Here is an 18,821-nt window from a genome sequence, read left to right as displayed (position 1 = left end):
CTGGGACCGAGACACCACCGAGGGGGGCACTGGCTGCAGCATCCCTGCCTGGGGACCAGGACACCACTGAGGGGGGCACTGGCTGCAGCATCCCTGCCTGGGCCCGGGGACAGACACCGAGGGCGGCACTGGATGCAGCATCCCTGCCTGGGGACCGGGACACCACCGAGGGGGGCACTGGCTGCAGCATCCCTGCCTGGGCCCGGGGACAGACACCGAGGGGGGCACTGGCTGCAGCCTCCCTGCCTGGGCCCGGGGACAGACACCGAGGGGGGCACTGACTGCAGCATCCCTGCCGGGGACCGGGACACCACCGAGGGGGGCACTGGCTGCAGCATCCCTGCCTGGGGACCGGGACACCACCGAGGGGGGAACTGGCTGCAGCATCCCTGCCTGGGCCCAGGGACCGGAACACCACCGAGGGGGGCACTGGCTGCAGCATCCCTGCCTGGGCCCGGGGACAGACACCGAGGGGGGCACTGACTGCAGCATCCCTGCCTGAGAACGGGACCACAGAGGGGGGCACTGGCTGCAGCATCCCTGCCTGGGCCCGGGGACAGACACCGAGGGGGGCACTGGCTGCAGCATCCCTGCCTGGGCCCAGGGACAGACATGAGGGGGGGACTGGCTGCAGCATCGCTGCCTGGGCCCGGGGACCGGGACACCACCGAGGGGGGCACTGGCTGCAGCATCCCTGCCTGGGCCTGGGGACAGACACCGAGAGGGAAACTGGCTGCAGCATCCTTGCCTGGGTCCAGGGACTGGGACAGCACCGAGGGGGGCACTGCCTGCAGCATCCCTGCCTGGGCCCGGGGACAGGCACCGAGGGAGGCACTGGATGCAGCATCCCTGTCTGGGCCCGGGGACAGACACCGAAGGGGGCACTGACTGCAGCATCCCTGCCTGGGCCTGGGGACCGGGACACCACCGAGGGGGGCACTGGCTGCAGCATTCCTGCCTGGGCCCGGGGACAGACACCGAGGGGGGCACTGGCTGCAGCATCCCTGCCTGGGCCCGGGGACCGGGACACCACCGAGAGGGGCACTGGCTGCAGCATCCCTGCCTGGGACTGGGGACAGACACCGAGGGGGGCACTGGCTGCAGCATCCCTGCCTGGGCCTGGGGACCGGGACACCACCGAGGGGGGCACTGGCTGCAGCATCCCTGCCTGGGCCAGGGGACCGGGACACCACCGAGGGGGGCACTGGCTGCAGCATTCCTGCCTGGGCCCGGGGACAGACACCGAGGGGGGCACTGACTGCAGCATCCCTGCCTGGGGACTGGGACACCACCGAGGGGGGCACTGGCTGCAGCATCCCTGCCTGGGCCAGGGGACCGGGACACCACCGAGGGGGGCACTGGCTGCAGCATTCCTGCCTGGGCCCGGGGACAGACACCGAGGGGGGCACTGACTGCAGCATCCCTGCCTGGGGACTGGGACACCACCGAGGGGGGCACTGGCTGCAGCATCCCTGCCTGGGCCCGGGGACAGACACCGAGGGGGGCACTGGCTGCAGCATCAGTGACTGGGCCCGGGGACCGGGACACCACCGAGGGGGGCACTTGCTGCAGCATCCCTACCGGGGCCCGGGACACCACCGAGGGTGCCACTGACTGCAGCATCCCTGCCTGGGGACCGGGACACCATCGAGGGGGGCACTGACTGCAGCATCCCTGCCTGGGGACCGGAACACCACCGAGGTGGGCACAGACTGCAGCATCTCTGCCTGGGGACCGGGACACCACCGAGGGGGGCACTGGCTGCAGCATCCCTGACTGGGCCCTGGGACAGACACAGAGGATGCCCACATGTACATAGGTGGCATAGGGTGGCTGCATGTGTGACATCTGGTGGACCCGTCACAACATACATCTCTGCCATTAGGTTCCCATACATACTTAAAGGGAACAGTGCTATCCATTTTATACAGCAGGAAGAACTGATTGAACAGATTGATGTATATTTTTGTGGGAAAAGATTCAATATAACTTGTTGATTCTGCTGAGATCTGTTCTAATAAAAATTCTCAAGTCTTCCAGTACTTATTAGCTGCTTTATGTCCTGCAGGAAGTGGTGTCTGACAAAGTGCTCTCTGCTGACATCTCTGGCCATGTCAGGAACTGTCCAGAGCAGTAGCAAATCCCCATAGAATATCTCTCCTACTATTCAGACTAGAAAGAATACAGCACTTCCTGCAGGACATACAGCTTTTTTTTTTTTAAATAGAAGTAAATTACAAATCTCTGGCACTTTCTGGCACAAGGTGATTTAAAAGAAAAAAAAAATTGGTGAACAACCCCTTTAAGGAGTCACTCAATGTTCTGGATATTTCAACCAATAAATTACAAGTTATATTGAATCTTTTCCCATAAAGATATACAGCGGTGCCTTGGATTATGCGCATAATTCGTTCCGGGGCGGCGCTTGTAATCCAAATCCACTTTTAATCCCCCAAAAAATTTCCCATAAGAAATCAATCAAATGCAGACAATTGGTTCCACACCCCAAAAATAAGGATTTATTATTCTGAAGAACATATAAAACTAATGAAACAAAGATTTACAAACGGCAGAATATGTGATATTATGAGTTACTGTACAGTATAGCACTCAGCATGTGGAGTATAATTTATAGTAACTACATAACCCTGATAACACAGCAGCAGTTTGTAGATACAGGATGGAACTGCAGAGACTGCAGGGAGCAGGAAGGAATGAGCAGGACAGATGTGGGCACATACATGCAGCACTCTCTGTCCAGGGAGAGAGGGGTTACAGCTATGAAGAGATTACCTCCACAGTCCTGTCCCCTGATGCAAACCCCAGCATGAAGTGGATCTGCAATGATTTGGAAGGTGAGGGAGACTTCCTGGGTTAGAGTACAGGGCTGTAGACCTCACTATGCAGACTATGCCCCTCCTCCACTCGCGCTCACACCCAGTACAGGGAGCTCTTAAACCAAAGCAATGCTCTTAAACCAAGTCACAGTTTTGAAAAACTGTCAGCTCTTAAACCAAAACGCTCTTAGGCTATGTTCACACTACGTAAAAGTACGTCCGTTGTTGCCATCTGCAACAACGGCCGTACTTTTAGCGGGGTGGAACAATGCCCTATTTTCAATGGGATCCCGGCCGGAGCATATACACATCGTACACGCTCTGGCCGGGATCCCGTGCGGTTCTGCATATAACTGACATGAATGAATTGCGGCCGTAGGAAACCCTGTCAGTTCACACAGTGAAGCGAGCTGCTCCGGCCGCCTGCTTCACTGTGTGCTATGGGAAGCTCTGATGCGCCTGCATGAGAGCTCTGCGGCCGGAAAGATCATCCAGCTGGTACTTAGGTACTGGCTGGGATGATCGGGGCAGAGACCGGCTGTTCCGTGACCCGGCCGGGGTCACGGAACGGCCTGTCTCTCACGTTGTGTCAACATAGCCTCCATCCAAGTTACTCTTAAACCAAGGTACCACTGTATATCAATCCACTCAGCTCCTTCTGCTCTATAACATGATGCCGATAACTTAGGTAGCATTTTCACAGTGACAGGTTCGTTTTAACTCTTTAAGGACAGAGCCCAAAATGCCCTTAAGCACGGCACCGATTTTCAGTTTTGCGTTTTCGTTTTTTTCCTCCTCGCCTTCTAAGAGCTATAACTTATTTTTCTCTCTACAGGGCCATGTAAGGGCTTGTTTTTTTTCAGGAACAGGTTTACTTTGTAATGGTGTCTTTCAATCTACCATACAATAAATTATGGAACCCCCAAAATATCATTTATGGGGTGTAATTGGGAAAAAAAGAAAATTCCACAAATTTTGGGGGGTATCCCTGTTTACGTAATGCACTTTACGGTAAAACTGACATAACATTATTCTATAGGTCAGTCTGAGTACAGCGATATGCAGTTTGTATAGCTTTCCTAATGTTTTACTGTTTTTTTAACATTAATACTTTTTTTTTTGCAAATAGGTGTAATTACAATGGCTCTATTGTGACTCTAAGGCTATGTTCACACTACGTATATTTGAGGCTGTATTTGGTCCTCAAGTCAGATCCTCATAGCAACCAAAACCAGGAGTGGATTGAAAACACAGAAAGGCTCTGTTCACACAATGTTGAAATTGAGTGGATGGACGCCATTTAATGGCAAATATTTGCTGTAATTTTAAAACAACGGCTGTTATATTGAAATAATGGCCTTTATTTACTGTTATATGGCAGCCATCCACTCAATTTCAACATTGTGTGAACATAGCCTTTCTGTGTTTTCAATCCACTCCTGGTTGGTTGCTATGAGGCCTGAAATATACAGCCTCAAATATACGTAGTGTGAACCCAGCCTTAGGGTGCATTCACACGTACGTGACAGGTTACGCAGCAGATCTGCAGCAGATTTGATGGTGCAGATTTGGTGCTGTGTTCAGTTATGTAGATCAAATCTGCTGCGGATGCGGTGTGTGTGAAGCTACCCTTATAACAATTTTTCTTTTCACATACGGGGTTGTATGGGGCATAATTTTTTGCGCCATCATTTCTAGTTTTTATTAGTACCAAATTTGTGTAGATCAGACTTATTGATCACTTTTATATAAAATGTAATAAAAAATCAATCCTGGCATTTTTAGTTTTTTTTTGTTTGTTTATGCATTTCATTGCTCAAAATTGTTTTATTTTGATAGATCAGACAATTATGGATGCTACGGTATAAAATACATTTATTTATTTCTATATGTTTTATTTATAAAATGGGAAAGGGGTGATTTAAACTTTTTAGATATACTCAGATATACTAGATTTATTGACAAGCCCATGCTTCTTAATAAATCCAAATCCATGAGAAGGAAATAATTTTCTTTTGACCAATGTATGGATACCAAGAGAAAACAATGATCCAGCAGTAGTGGTATCCGATTAGTGATTAATCCATGTTAAAATAAGATACATCCAAATGGAACAAAACTGTGAAAGCCATCATACTTCTGTTCAATTTTTATCATAGATTAATCACACTGCCTTTTAATTAAATATCAATCCTGCTGGGTCATCATTTTCTCTTGGACTTTGTATTGGTGCTATTGGTGCCCATTTAATTTGTATAACTGTGAATCTGGGAAGGCGTGGTGGTGGGTTGGTGTTTGCTGATTGTCAGTAAGGTTGTTGTTTTGGGGGAAGGTATAGAAATGGTCTTTATAGATTCCCCCTATAAAGTCTATATTGTGGTCAAGCAGTCACAACCAAGAGTATATGGACACAAAGTAATTCTATCAGAAAACTGTGCAGAATCTGCTGCTCATCCCCGCACGCTCCCGTTTCCGCAGGCTCCACAGGCTCCACTATATGTTTGGGCGGATTCCGTCGTCCAGAGTTGACATGACATGAGCATTTAATGGAGCAGGTGGAGAGGGAAGGGGGACCGCCAGGATGACTGGCGGATCTTGCACAGAGTTTTTCCAGTAGAATTACTCTGTGTGCATATACCCTTACATGCAAATCACAAATGCCCCATGTTTAAGGCTTACTCCTGATGAAGTTATTGGGACATAACGGAACACGCGGGATTGAGGTGGTAGTGTACCAAGATGTTTCCTAGTGCTACATCATTGCATTATTTTTTGGCACATGGCACTTTTGGATAATATTGACCCGGGATTGCAGGTGCAACTCTACTATGTTATATATTGTACCCCCCCCCCCATCCGACTCACCCGCAGCATATCACTCATTCAGCTCTACTATGCTACTCACTCAAGTCTGCTATGTCGCTTACTCAACTCTGCTATGCCACTCACTCAACTCTGCTATATCACTCATTCAACTCTGCTATGCCGCTCACTCAACTCTGCTATGCCGCTCACTCAACTCTGCTATGCCGCTCACTCAACTCTGCTATGCCGCTCACTCAACTCTGCTATGCCACTCACTCAACTCTGCTATGCCGCTCACTCAACTCTGCTATGCCGCTCACTCAACTCTGCTATGCCGCTCACTCAACTCTGCTATGCCGCTCATTCAACTGTGCTATGCCGCTCACTCAACTTTGCTATATCTTGTGCATATCAGCTCTGCTACATCATGTACCAGTCAGACATAAGCATTGCATGATGGGAGATGTTGTTGTCTGGCCAGCGCCATGTTGGATATAGTTCGGCTTTTTAAAAAAAACTTGTAACTATGGAACGGAAGCAGCTAGAAAGACGGGAGATGGCTCAAAATTCTCAGGGGGACATAGTGAGTAAGACTAGCTAGGTTGGGAGCATTTAATATTTTTAGCTCTTGGGGGGAATACCCCTTTAATAAAGATTGAAATTTGATAGTACATCATACTGTGTGTGTGCAATCTATGACATAGCACATTCGCTTTTCTTTTTCTTTGGTTGTCATGCCCATTGCAGAGCCCATTCACAGAGCCTGTAAAATGCCAACTGTCCAAGAAAAATTACCTGTAAAGTAAGAGATTTGTTAGGGTCCGCTGACTGTACCCTCCTAATCTGGCCCTCGGCTTCTCTTTTACGAATAGAGCCACGAGTACGGCACGTTACCCGCAGCTCTATTCATTCCTATTGAGCCGCCGGAGAGAGCTGAGTAAGCTTACTCGGCTCTTTCTGGCCGCTCCATAGGAGTAAACAGAGCCGCAGATCGCGGAGATAGTCCGGTAACTAGGCATGCGGTGCAGCCATAGTACACCTGTGCATGACACTTATCCCTAACTCCATGGTAGAATAATTTCTCACAAACACTGCGGCCAGTCCACATAAACAGCACAGTAAATTATCAATTTAATTTTGTCCTTGTGGTATGTGGTGGTGGGGGCAAACACACCCATACAGGAAGAACTTATCACTATACTGATGTTGTCACTGGTAAGTTGAAGCTCAGGACCCCAGTACTGCAAAGCATCATTGCTAGTCACTGAGGCATCATGCTGCCACTATGTGATGGTTTTCTGCAATAGGAAACCTCATCATTTTTATACCATTTATATATATATAGTGCCAATCATTTTTCATAGTGCTATACAGCAGGAGATTGACATCTCTCATATTGGTCCCTATTGGGGTCCACACAGGGACGTAGCTAAAATGTCATGGGCCCTGGTGCGAAACTTCAATTTGGGCCCCCCCTTGACCAGTGATGCCATACCACTCCAAACCTACATAACCCCTAACAGCCTGTACTGTTACTGCATAAAATCTACTATATAAAGGCCAACATTCTCCCTCAGCAGTGACAGCTGTATTCTGCAGACTTTTTAAGTAATACATCCAGTAATGCTGCGTTTACACGGAATGATTATCGTGCAAGGGCGTGGTTTTGCCGGCGAGGAGAGAGGACGTGTTCCGCAGAGCTCCTGCTTCAGCTTCTACTCAGCTATTACTCTACCGATTGGACTTATTACTTTTTCAGCCTGACAGACTCCCAACCCCAACCTCTCCCGTAAAATGACTCTTACATCCCGGAAAGCAACAGCAGCCGCCCGGAGAAGACAACAAGCTTCTCTCACCGCAGCGACGGCTCCACAGGGTGGCTCCGGCCCCTTCGCTGCACCGTTCCTGGACTTGTTAAGCACGGCTGCCGGAGCGGTGTGGCAGACCTCTCCAGCAGAGGCAGAGCGGCTCCCGGAGGAGGCCTTGCCGGAGTCGGCCTTCACTTCGCAACGCCCGAGACAGTACATCGGGGCGGTCAACTGTAAGTTCTTCTCTTGCCATTAATCAGCAGTCCCCATCCTCTGCTACAGCGGCCTCCACACGGCGCCGCAGGCGGAAACGCTCCTCTTAAGACTGGTCCAAGGCCAACACTTTTTGGCCCCTCTATTACCCCTGGACCCTCCGAAGTCCTGGTTGCTGACAAGGCCGCTTATATTCAACCACCAAGAGTCCCAGCCGTGTGTTTCCCATCTGTTGCTATTAACAACGCGACGATTAGGTGGCTTGATGTTTTGTGTGACACTTCAGATCCCTCAGAACCAGACTCTTTGAGAATACTTCTTACGCTGACCTCCTCCATTAACGAGGGTTTTGCGCGAACTGTGGCTGCTATTGAGGGCGCTGTTCATACCATAGCCCAAAAAGTTCAAAAATTGGAAGACAATTTGGTTACAGTTGTTGACAATTACAATGCTTTACGGGATGATTACCAGGAATTGGATACAGAAGTGAAACACCTGCGTACTATACTAAGCCAAGTGGATGATCGTTCTAGAATTAATAATATAAAAATAAGGGGGATACCGGAATCTGTGCTGGCTCCCGAGCTGCCTAAAATTGTTCAGACTCTTATCAAAGATCTCCTACCTACATACTCTCCTGAGGAGCTTACTATTGACTGGATACGACGCATACCCCGTCCTAAACAACTGCCTCCTGCCGCCCCCAGATTGCACCACTTCAATGCTAGGAAGGCGATTCTTGCAGCTACCAAGCAGCGTCACGGCTTTGCAAACAAACAAGAGACGATTTCGGTTTACCCTGTCAGCGGCCACTCTTGGGTGGCGCAAATCATTGGCCCCGTTTACATCGGTTCTGAGAGACAATTGCATTCGCTATAAATGGGCCTCCCTGGGACGATTGCAGGTCTCTAAAGGAGCTGACACATTTTTCGTCGATGACTTGCGGATGGGTCTTTCTCTTTCTTCTGATTGAACTCCCATATGATTGTGACTGTAACTTTGCCTTTCAATCTACAGCGACCCGCAGGCTGGCGGAACTTATTATACAATCTCCCTATATTTCCTCCTCGGTTTTGAACTGGACTCTGTGCCCCATACATATAACTCTTTTTCCATCTAGAGTTGGCATTGTATGTTCATGTCACATCATAAAGACGCTTGAGTAGATGTTTGTTTTTCATGTCTGTGTTACTGCTCTAGTTAACATTTGCTTTGTTGATGCCCATAATTTTAGCTTAGTTTTCTGCCTTGTTCTCTGTGGTGAGTCCTTTTCTTTAGCTGGTCGCTTCCTAACTAGCTTGTTCGGTGGACCATATCACTGTGCTTATACTTTTATTGGGCTAATAGCGCACGTCTCGTGCCACCTTTGTCTACTGTTTGCATTATGTTATGTGTTTGAGAGTCTCTATTGTTTATCTCTTTTTATTTTATACTGTGTCCTTTTTAGAGCGTATCTCTGCTTCTGTTATGATAGTGTCAGGACCAGTCACACCAAACACACAAAGACAGTGAGCCCTGAGCTCAGCCCCGCCCACTGACTCTACCTACTTGCCCCCCTAGGCTAAACCCTAGGGCAGCAACTTGGCGGCGGTCCCTGCACTGGCTTGGTGGGACAAAAAGACAAGACAGACAGACAAAACACAATAAAGAATGGTCAGCAATCCGGGTCACAACAGTCTGGCAGCAAAGGTACAAAATCAGGATCCAAAAGAGTAGTCAAATAACAGGCAATATGGTCGGGGGCAGGCGGCAAGCAAGCGAGGTCAAAAGATACTAAGCAGAATTCAGGAGAAGCACAGAAACAGACCCACAAGCAGGCAGAGACTAAGTCAATAACCGGCAAGGCACAGGCAGAAGCTGAAATCTTAAATAGGAGACCAGGAACCAAGTCCAGAAGATGATTGGAGGGACCAGCTGTCAATCACTGAAGCAAGGCAGGTTAACTGTTACATGACCAGAGCAAACTTTGCAGCACAGACACGGGTGGGGCAGGGAAAACAATTAGCAGACCAGAAGGAATAAGACACAGTTCAGACAGGGCAAAAACAAAGGCAAACAAAACACAGAATAAATGGAATATTATGGCCAAAATCGCAGTCTCGGTCGTACCTTACGCACTGAGGACTGCGCCAAAGTTCCATTCATGACAGATAGCCTTTCATTTTAAACTTGTCGTATTGTCTAAACATTGTCTGAAAAACTTTTGTCAATAAAAATTTATTGAAACAGGAACGATTATCGTGCGAATTTGCACGATAACGATCGAATTTGAACGAAATCGTTCATTTTGATCTTTGAACATGTTCTCAAATCGTCGTTGATCGTTCGCTCAAAATTCGCTGATCGTTCCTTGTAAACAGTCATTCAAAGCGGCATATCAGCAGGTTCTGCCGAAAGAACCTGCTGATTATGCCGCAAGAGCTCTTTACCTGAGAAGGTGATAGCCCTTAAAACCGCACCTTTGCGCCTCCGCAATCTTCCGTATGCTGCTCACTGCTACATTATGCATATAGCAAGAACGCGATCGGCGCTAGGAGCCTGGGCTGAGCTTTACCATCGAGATCAACCCAGGCTTTCAGCGCCGATCACACTGCTGCTATATGCAAAATGTAGCAGATAGCAGCCTCCTGTCCTTGACTCTTGATCGGCTCACATACGGCATGGGAGGGGGCAGGCTGAGCAGCATGGGGAGATGCTGCCTATGTGAGCTACACTGGAGGGGAGGAAGCGGGCTGAGCAGCACGGGTAGATGCTGCCTATGTGAGCTACACTGGAGAGGAGGGGGCGGGGGTACGGGACAGATGGGGGCGGACGGCAGGAGGCTGTGCTGGCTGAAATGGACTAGAGGGGGCGGACTGGGCGGGACAGAGTGATGCTCCGGACCCAGACAACACCCCAAATGGTCTTCGGCCCCTAATTTGCAAAGGGGCAATTACCAATTTTCGGCGGCGCAGAGGAGCGGTTTTAACGGCTATCACCTTCTCAGGTAAAGGGCTCTTGCAGGATATCAGCAGGTTCTCTCGGCAGAAACTGCTGATATGCCGCTTTCAGCAATCACAAAACGATCGCAAAAATTTTTTCCATACGATATATCGTTCCGTCTAAACGCTGATCGTTATGGAAAACACATCGTTCTTGCGAAATCATTAATCGTACCATCGGGCCAATTATCGCTCCGTGTAAACCCAGCATAACTCCCAGGGGCGTCCTCTCTTCTTGTGACCTTTTTGCAAGTCAGAGTTCTTCAATCTTCCTTTTCTTCTCCATCTTGCCCGGCCATCATGAAAACATCTTTAGACATGACTCGTCTCCACAGGATCTGGCAGAAAATCATTTTAGGCTCCTCACCGCAATATTGCCCTCATCTCTACACAAACTCTCCATGTGTATTGCTTCACACGGTATCAGTGCCCCTCTGTGCCCCCATATAAGCAATTATGCTCATTATGTCCCTCCAAATAAAAGACAAGCCCCCTTTGTGCTTCCATGTAGTATTAGGCCCCCTCTGTGCTTTCATATGGCACAAGTCTTCTCTGTGCACCCGTATAATAAAGGCCCCCTCTATACCCCCAAAGAGTAGTTAAGTCCCCTCTGTGCATCATCCATACAGCAGACCTTGCTAAAACCCATATAGTATTAAGGTGCCTCTGTGTCCCCATATAGTATGTAGGTCCCCTCTGTGCATCCCCCCTGTTAGTAGTCCCCTGGTAGTTACCCCCCCCAGTAAATTGGTATACTCCATGTAGGCAGTCCCTCCCCTCCTAAAGGTAATCGTGCCCCTGGCTGTAAGACCCCTCACCTGTAGTATTCCACTCCGCCATGCTAACCCGGTGGATATTGCCCCCAATGTAGGTATCGCTGCCCCCTGGAGGTATCCCCCATTTGTTATATAAAGGAAAACAATTAAACAATTAAACATACTTACCTGGCTCTGCAGTCCTCAGGCATTCCTTCTTCCTCCCTAGTGAGCTGAAGGCGTGCCGCTTGTGGCATCGCTAGGTGGAGCATCCATGTATGACCATGAACAAAGGGGGTAGGCCCAACAGAGAATGGCACTAGCACACAGACAGACAGCCCACCACAGACATATGCACACAGCACAGACCCACCACACACCCAGGACACAGCACACAGGCCCACCACGCACACCCAGGACACAGCACACAAGCCCACCACACACACCCAGGACACAGGCCCAAGCCCACCACACACCCGGGACACAGCACACAAGCACAGGCCCATCACACACACAGCACACACACACATAGGCTTACCACACAGCACACACACACATAGGCTTACCCAGGGGTGATTCTAGCCTCTTTGCTGCCCGAGGCGAACTATAGGATGAGGCCCCCCCCCCCCGTTAATCCGCCCACATTATAATCCAATACTGCCCCCCCCCCGTCAATCCGCCCACATTATAATCCAATACTGCCCCCCCCCCCCCCCCCAATGCTGTCCCCAGTAAACATAACGTTTGGTCCCTTGCTGCACAGAGGATGTCAGGAGAGGAGGGGGCTGATCTTATAGGGGAGGTCACAGCAGCACAGAGGAGGTCAGGAGAGGAGGGTGCTGATCTTATAGGGGAGGTCACAACAGCACAGAGGAGGTCAGGAGAGGAGGGTGCTAATCCTATAGGAAAGGTCCCAGCAGCACAGAGGATGTTAGGAGAGGAGGGTGCTGATCTTTTAGGAGATGGTCCCCCTCTTCCCCCCCTTATAGATGGTCCCATCTCCCTTATAGATGGTCCCCCTCTCTCCCCCCCTTATAGATGGTCCCACTCTCCCCCCCCCCTTATAGATGGTCCCCCTCTCCCCCCTCCTTTATAGATGGCCCCCCTCTCCCCCCTCTCTTTATAGATGGTCCCCCTTTCCCCCCTCCCTTATAGATGGTCCCCCTCTCGCCCCTCCCTTATAGATGGTCCCCCTCTCCCCCTCCCTTGTAGATGGTCCCCCTCTCCGCCCCCTTATAGATGGTCCCCCTCTCCCCCCTCCCTTATAGATGGTCCCCATCTCCCCCCTCCCTTATAGATGGTCCCTCTCTCCCCCCTCCCTTATAGATGGTCCCCCTTCCCCCCCTCCCTTATAGATGGTCCCCCTCTCCCCCCTCCCTTATAGATGGTCCCTCTCTTCCCTCTCCCCCCTTATAGATTGTCCCCCTTTCCCCCCTCCCTTATAGATGGTCCCCCTCTCCCCCCTCCCTTATAGATGGTCCCTCTCCCCCCTCCCTTATAGATGGTCCCCCTCTCCCATCATCTCTGGTCTGGTCCCCGGCTGATGTGCGGCTGCCCAGGGTGTCTCGTCCTGTCCCCGGCAGCGCGCGCATCAGAGAGCTCCCCGTGCGCCTGTGACTTCCGGCGCACGGGGAGCTCTCTGATGCGCGCGGTGCCGGGGACAGGATGGGACACCTCCGGCAGCCGCGCATCACCCCGGGGACTAAGGCTGCATTCCCACGTTCCGTGATCCTGACGGATCACGGACGTGGAATGCATGTATCGGAGTCCCCCCGCGACCGGACAGCATCTGTAATTAGATGCTGGGAGCGGGGGAGACTGTATTCATAAGCGCCGCGCTGTAGTATCAGCACCGCGCGGCTGATTCATTACAGCGCGGCGCTTATGAATACGCATCTAATTACAGATGCTGTCCGGGCGTGGGGGGACTCCGGTACATGCATTCCGGGAATCAGTGGCAGATTATAATGTGGGCAGCCGGGCATGGGCCCCCCGGAGCCTCGGGCCCCGGGCGGCCGCCCAAACAGCCCATATTATAATCCGCCATATGCCGCCCCCATAATGACAGCTGGTGGCGCCGCCTGAGGCAGACGACTCAGGTCGCCTCATCATTGCGGCGCCACTGAGCTTACCACACACAGCACACACAATTCCGGTGTAGATGACCCTTGGTGGTCCTACAAATCTTTTCCCAAAGACTGTGGTGCCCCACTTGAATAGACTCCTCAGTAACAGTGACATGGTAGATGCAAAAGGAGAGTGGTAAGGATGTTCCTGAGCTCTCTAATAGATAGATATCTGGACTCTTTCCCAGCTGGTACCTCCTAGATAGCCATCCAAGCCAGAGTGTGGAATTCAATGTGATATTTTCCAGAAAGCCATAACAAGTCTTGGGATTGCTATTATAATCACTGAGAACCTGGAATTTTCTGAATGGGTCCTGAGGCAGGAGCATAAGGAACAACTGGAGGTGCATGGTCTGCTGGAGAGGGATCAGGTGCAATCTAGAGGAGCCAAAGTCTTCAGGAGGACTAATGGTGCGTTTACACAGAGAGATTTATCTGCCCAATTTTGGAAGCCAAAGCCAGGTATGGATTTGAAAAGAGGAGAAATCTCAATCTTTCCTTCATGGCCTGTTCTCTTTTTATAGTCTGTCCCTGGTTTTGGCATAAAAAATCTGTCAGATAAATCTGTCTGTGTAAACGCAGCCTTAGACTCTCCTGTTGACATCTCCCTTGCTGTGCAACTTGATCCGCAAGATCCCAAAGATCTTCTTTGCTTTGGGACACCACCCCTTTAATGGATACGTCATAAAACATTATGATTTAAATAAATGTCTTTGTAAAATGCCATGCAGTAGCATCCACCACCTGTAGCCAATTATGGCATCCATTTAACCCTTTAAGGACCCTTTAGCACCGGGACAATTTTCAATTTAGTGTTCTCGTCCCCAAGTCGCGACAACATGAGAACCCGAGGGAAAATTAGTTCCATCAGGGGTCCTGGAGCCTGAGACGCATAGAAACATAGAAGATTGTCGACAGAAAAAGACCACAGTGTCAATCTAGTCTGCCCTTTTAGTACTTCCATTCTTATTATCTTAAGGCCCTATTCCACTGAACGATCATCGTCCGTATTCGGCCGATTTCGGCCGCTACGGACGATAATCGTCCCGTGGAATAGAGTGCAACGATCAGCCGTCATCGTTCATGTCGGCTGATCGTTGCAGTCGCTTGATTTTCAACATGTTGAAAAACAAGCGACTGATACAGCAACGATACAGCAACGCTGCTGTATCCTATGGGCTGCCCGGGCGATCAGCGATCTCCCGGGCAGCCCCCCCCCGCGCAGCTCCCCGCCGCCCCTCCTGCACTCACCCGCTTGCTGCAGCCGCGTTGAAGAGCGCTGAAAGCGCTCGTTTGCTCCTCTAAAACGACCCGTGAAATAGGGGCTTTAGGATAGATATGTTTATCCCACAGGTTTCCGCAGTGCTTCGGGGGCACAGGGAGAGGTAAATAGTGATTGTGTATTATATATCCCCCTCCCCTATCTGCTTGCAAATTATCATTTTCACCAGACTTCTCCTTTAATGCATACCTTTTTTTTTTTTTTTTTTTAACAAGATCCTGTATATTCCATGGTTTATTTTACGTGGTATACTAATATATGCTGGTCTGAAGAGGATCAAAAGCACTCTTTTTTTGGCCTCCATCTTGCTTGCTTGAACAGAGTCTAATACTCTCAATACCTGAAAGGCAGTGGCGTAGCTATAGGGGTCGCCATGCCCCCCTTGCCAGTTGTCTCTTTAAGCATCCCGAGAAGCTGCGGCCGCGCAGCTTCTCGGGATGCACAGACCGCTTTGATGTTCCTCCCGCACACTGAGAGGGCGGAACATTAAAGCGAGCAGAATGCAGGAGCAGGACCTGTCAGCGTCCTCCTCCTGCATTCCCTCCCATAGGCTGCCGGCACTTCATACCAGCAGCCTATGGGACGCCGGGACGTGACCTCTCTGGCAGGCGTGATGATGTGACGTCATCACGCCTGCCGGAGGTCCCGTCCCTGCGGCTCGCAAGATGGAGCCAGAAGAGGAGGAAGAGCTGCTGCCTGCACAGCATGGATTAGGTGAGTAGGATGTTTGTTTTTTTAGGGGCACCTCTGGGGGCATTATTAGTTCATGGGGGCACCTCTGGGGGCATTATTAGTTCATGGGGCACCTCTGGGGGCATTATTAGCTCATGGGGGCACCTCTGGGGGCATTATTAGCTCATGGGGGCACCTCTGGGGGCATTATTAGTTCATGGGGCACCTCTGGGGGCATTATTAGTTCATAGGGGGCACCTCTGGGGGCATTATTAGTTCAAGAAGGCACCTCTGGGGGCATTATTAGTTCATGGGGGAACCTCTGGGGGCATTATTAGTTCATGGGGGCACTTCTTGGGGCATTATTAGTTCATGGGGGCACCTCTGGGGGCATTATTAGCTCATGGAGGCACCTCTGGGGGCATTATTAGTTCATGGGGGCACCTCTGGGGCATTAATAGCTCATGGGGGCACCTCTGGGGGCATTAATAGCTCATGGGGGAACCTCTGAGGGCATTATTAGTTCATGGGGGGCACCTCTGGGGGCATTATTAGTTCATGGGGGCACCTCTGGGGGCATTATTGGCTCATGGGGGCACCTCTGGGGGCATTATTAGTTCATGGGGGAACCTCTGGGGGCTTTATTAGTTCATGGGGGAACCTCTGGGGGCATTATTAGCTCATGGGGATACCTCTGGGGGCATTATTAGTTCATGGGGGCACCTCTGGGGGCTTTATTAGTTCATGGGGGAACCTTTGGGGGCATTATTAGCTCATGTGGGCACAGAAGGGGGCATTATTAGCTCATAAGGGCACCTCTGGGGGCATTATTAGTTCATGGGGGCCACTTCTGGGGGCATTATTAGTTAATGGGGGCACCTCTGGGGGCATTATTAGTTCATGGAGGAACCTCTGGGGGCATTATTAGTTCATGGGGGCACCTCTGGGGGCATTATTAGTTCATGGGGGCACCTCTGGGGGCATTATTAGCTCATGGGGGCACCTCTGGGGGCATTATTAGTTCATGGGGGCACCTCTGGGGCATTATTAGCTCATGGGGGCACCTCTGAGGGCATTATCAGTTCATGGGGGCCACCTCTGGGGGCATTATTAGTTCATGGGGGCACCTTTGGGGGCATTATTAGTTCATGGGGACACAGCAGGGGGCATTATTAGCTCATGGGGGCCACCTCTGGGGGCATTTTTAGTTCATGGGGGCCACCTCTGGGGGCATTATTAGTTCATGGGGGCACCTCTGGGGGCATTATTAGCTCATGGGGCACCTCTGGGGGCATTATTAGCTCATGGGGGCACCTCTGGGGCATTATTAGCCCATGGGGGCACAGCAGGGGGCATTATTAGTTCATGGGGGCACCTCTGGGGGAATTATTAGTTCATGGGTGCACCTCTGGGGGCATTATTAGTTCATGGGGGCCACCTCTGGGGGCATTATTAGTTCATGGGGGCACAGCAACAAGCATTATTAGCTCATGGGGGCACCTCTGGGGGCATTATAGGTTCATGGGGGCACCTCTGGGGGCATTATTAGCTCATGGGGGCACAGCAGGGGATCCTACATACAGAGGGCATCCCACATTCCTACTTTACTACACATAACACCAAACAGCGCAGTTACTTTGGGAGCCTTCGGGAGGGAGAAAGGAAAGGAAGTTGCTAGAAATGTGCGGAGCCTAAATTTTTTGGCTCGCAGGTTCTGAAAAGATTAAACGTAGCTGGAAGGACTCATCATGGAAGACTGGACTGGATGGAGAGGAAAAGGGAAAGTGACTCCTCAGATCAAAGAAGACGTCACCTGTGAGTCACTGTATGACAGTTTTCTTATTTTGTAGAACATTATTTAGTAGGGGTGCCCCGAGGTGGAAAAGGTTGGGAAGCACTGCGCTAATCTGTCCCGCTGCGCCCGCTGGCACATGCTGTCATCTGATTGGGCCTCTTACCTAATCAGATGACAGCAAGTACCAGCGCCCCCTCCTCCAGACATCTGCGTTGGCGGCCCAAGCTGTGTCCTATGGCCGTACCTTTACGATGTTGAGCTCCAGCTTGTGCTGCAATCCACCTCTCCTCAGCTTGAGGCCCCTCCCCCAGGTCAGATGACATCACTGTACAGACGGCAAGTAACATCAGAGAGTACAGCAATGTTGTGATCCGGTGGAGGAGGAGCCTCAACCCTGGGGAGCCACTTACACCACAGAGGAGAGGAGAAGTGGACTGCAGGTGACTACTACATTATCTGTATTCAGAGATATCACTGTGTTATCTGTGCTGTTACATAGGACTGCAGGTGACTACTACATTTTCTGTATTCAGAGATATCACTGTGTTATCTGTGCTGTTACATAGGTCTGCAGGTGACATCTACAATATTATCTGTACTCAGAGATACCACTGTGTTATCTGTGGTGTTACATAGGACTGCAAGTGACTACTACATTATCTGTACTCAGAGATACCACTGTGTTATCTGTGGTGTTACATAGGACTGCAGGTGACAGCTACTATGTTATCTGTATTTAGAGATATCACTGTTATCTGTGCTGTTACATAGGACTGCAGGTGACTACTACATTATCTGTACTCAGAGATATCACTGTGTTATATGTGGTGTTACATAGGACTGCAGGTGACAGCTACTACATTATCTGTACTCAGAGTTATCACTGTGTTATCTGTGGTGTTACATAGGACTGCAGGTGACTACTACATTATCTGTACTCAGAGATATCACTGTGTTATCTGTGCTGTTACATAGGACTGCAGGTGACATCTACAACATTATCTGTACTCAGAGATACCACTGTGTTATCTGTGGTGTTACATAGGACTGCAGGTGACTACTACATTATCTGTACTCAGAGATATTACTGTGTTATCTGTGCTGTTACATAGGACTGCAGGTGAAATCTACTACATTATCTGTACTCAGAGATATCACTGTGTTAACTGTGGTGTTACATAGGACTGCAGGTGACTACTACATTATCTGTACTCAGAGATATCACTGTATTATCTGTAGTGTTACATAGGACTGCAGGTGACAGCTACTACGTTATCTGTACTTAGAGATATCACTGTGTTATCTGTGGTGTTACATAGGACTGCAGGTGACAGCTACTACATTATCTGTACTCAGAGGGATATCGCTGTGTTATCTTACATAGGACTGCAGGTGATATCAGGTGACTTCTCCAGGTTGCAGAAGTTCAAACTTCATCGTGCCCTGCTGACAGTTTATTATGGGAGTTGTAGTTTTGCAGCATGTGGCTCTTCAGGTTGCAGCACTACAAACCCCATCGTTTCCAACTGGCAGTTCATGATGAGAGT

This window comes from Dendropsophus ebraccatus, chromosome 1 (genome assembly GCF_027789765.1).
Source record: "Dendropsophus ebraccatus isolate aDenEbr1 chromosome 1, aDenEbr1.pat, whole genome shotgun sequence".
NCBI classification, from domain to species: domain Eukaryota; kingdom Metazoa; phylum Chordata; class Amphibia; order Anura; family Hylidae; genus Dendropsophus; species Dendropsophus ebraccatus.
The sequence above is the reverse complement of the archived record's forward strand: the minus strand, read 5'-3'. Positions refer to the sequence as shown.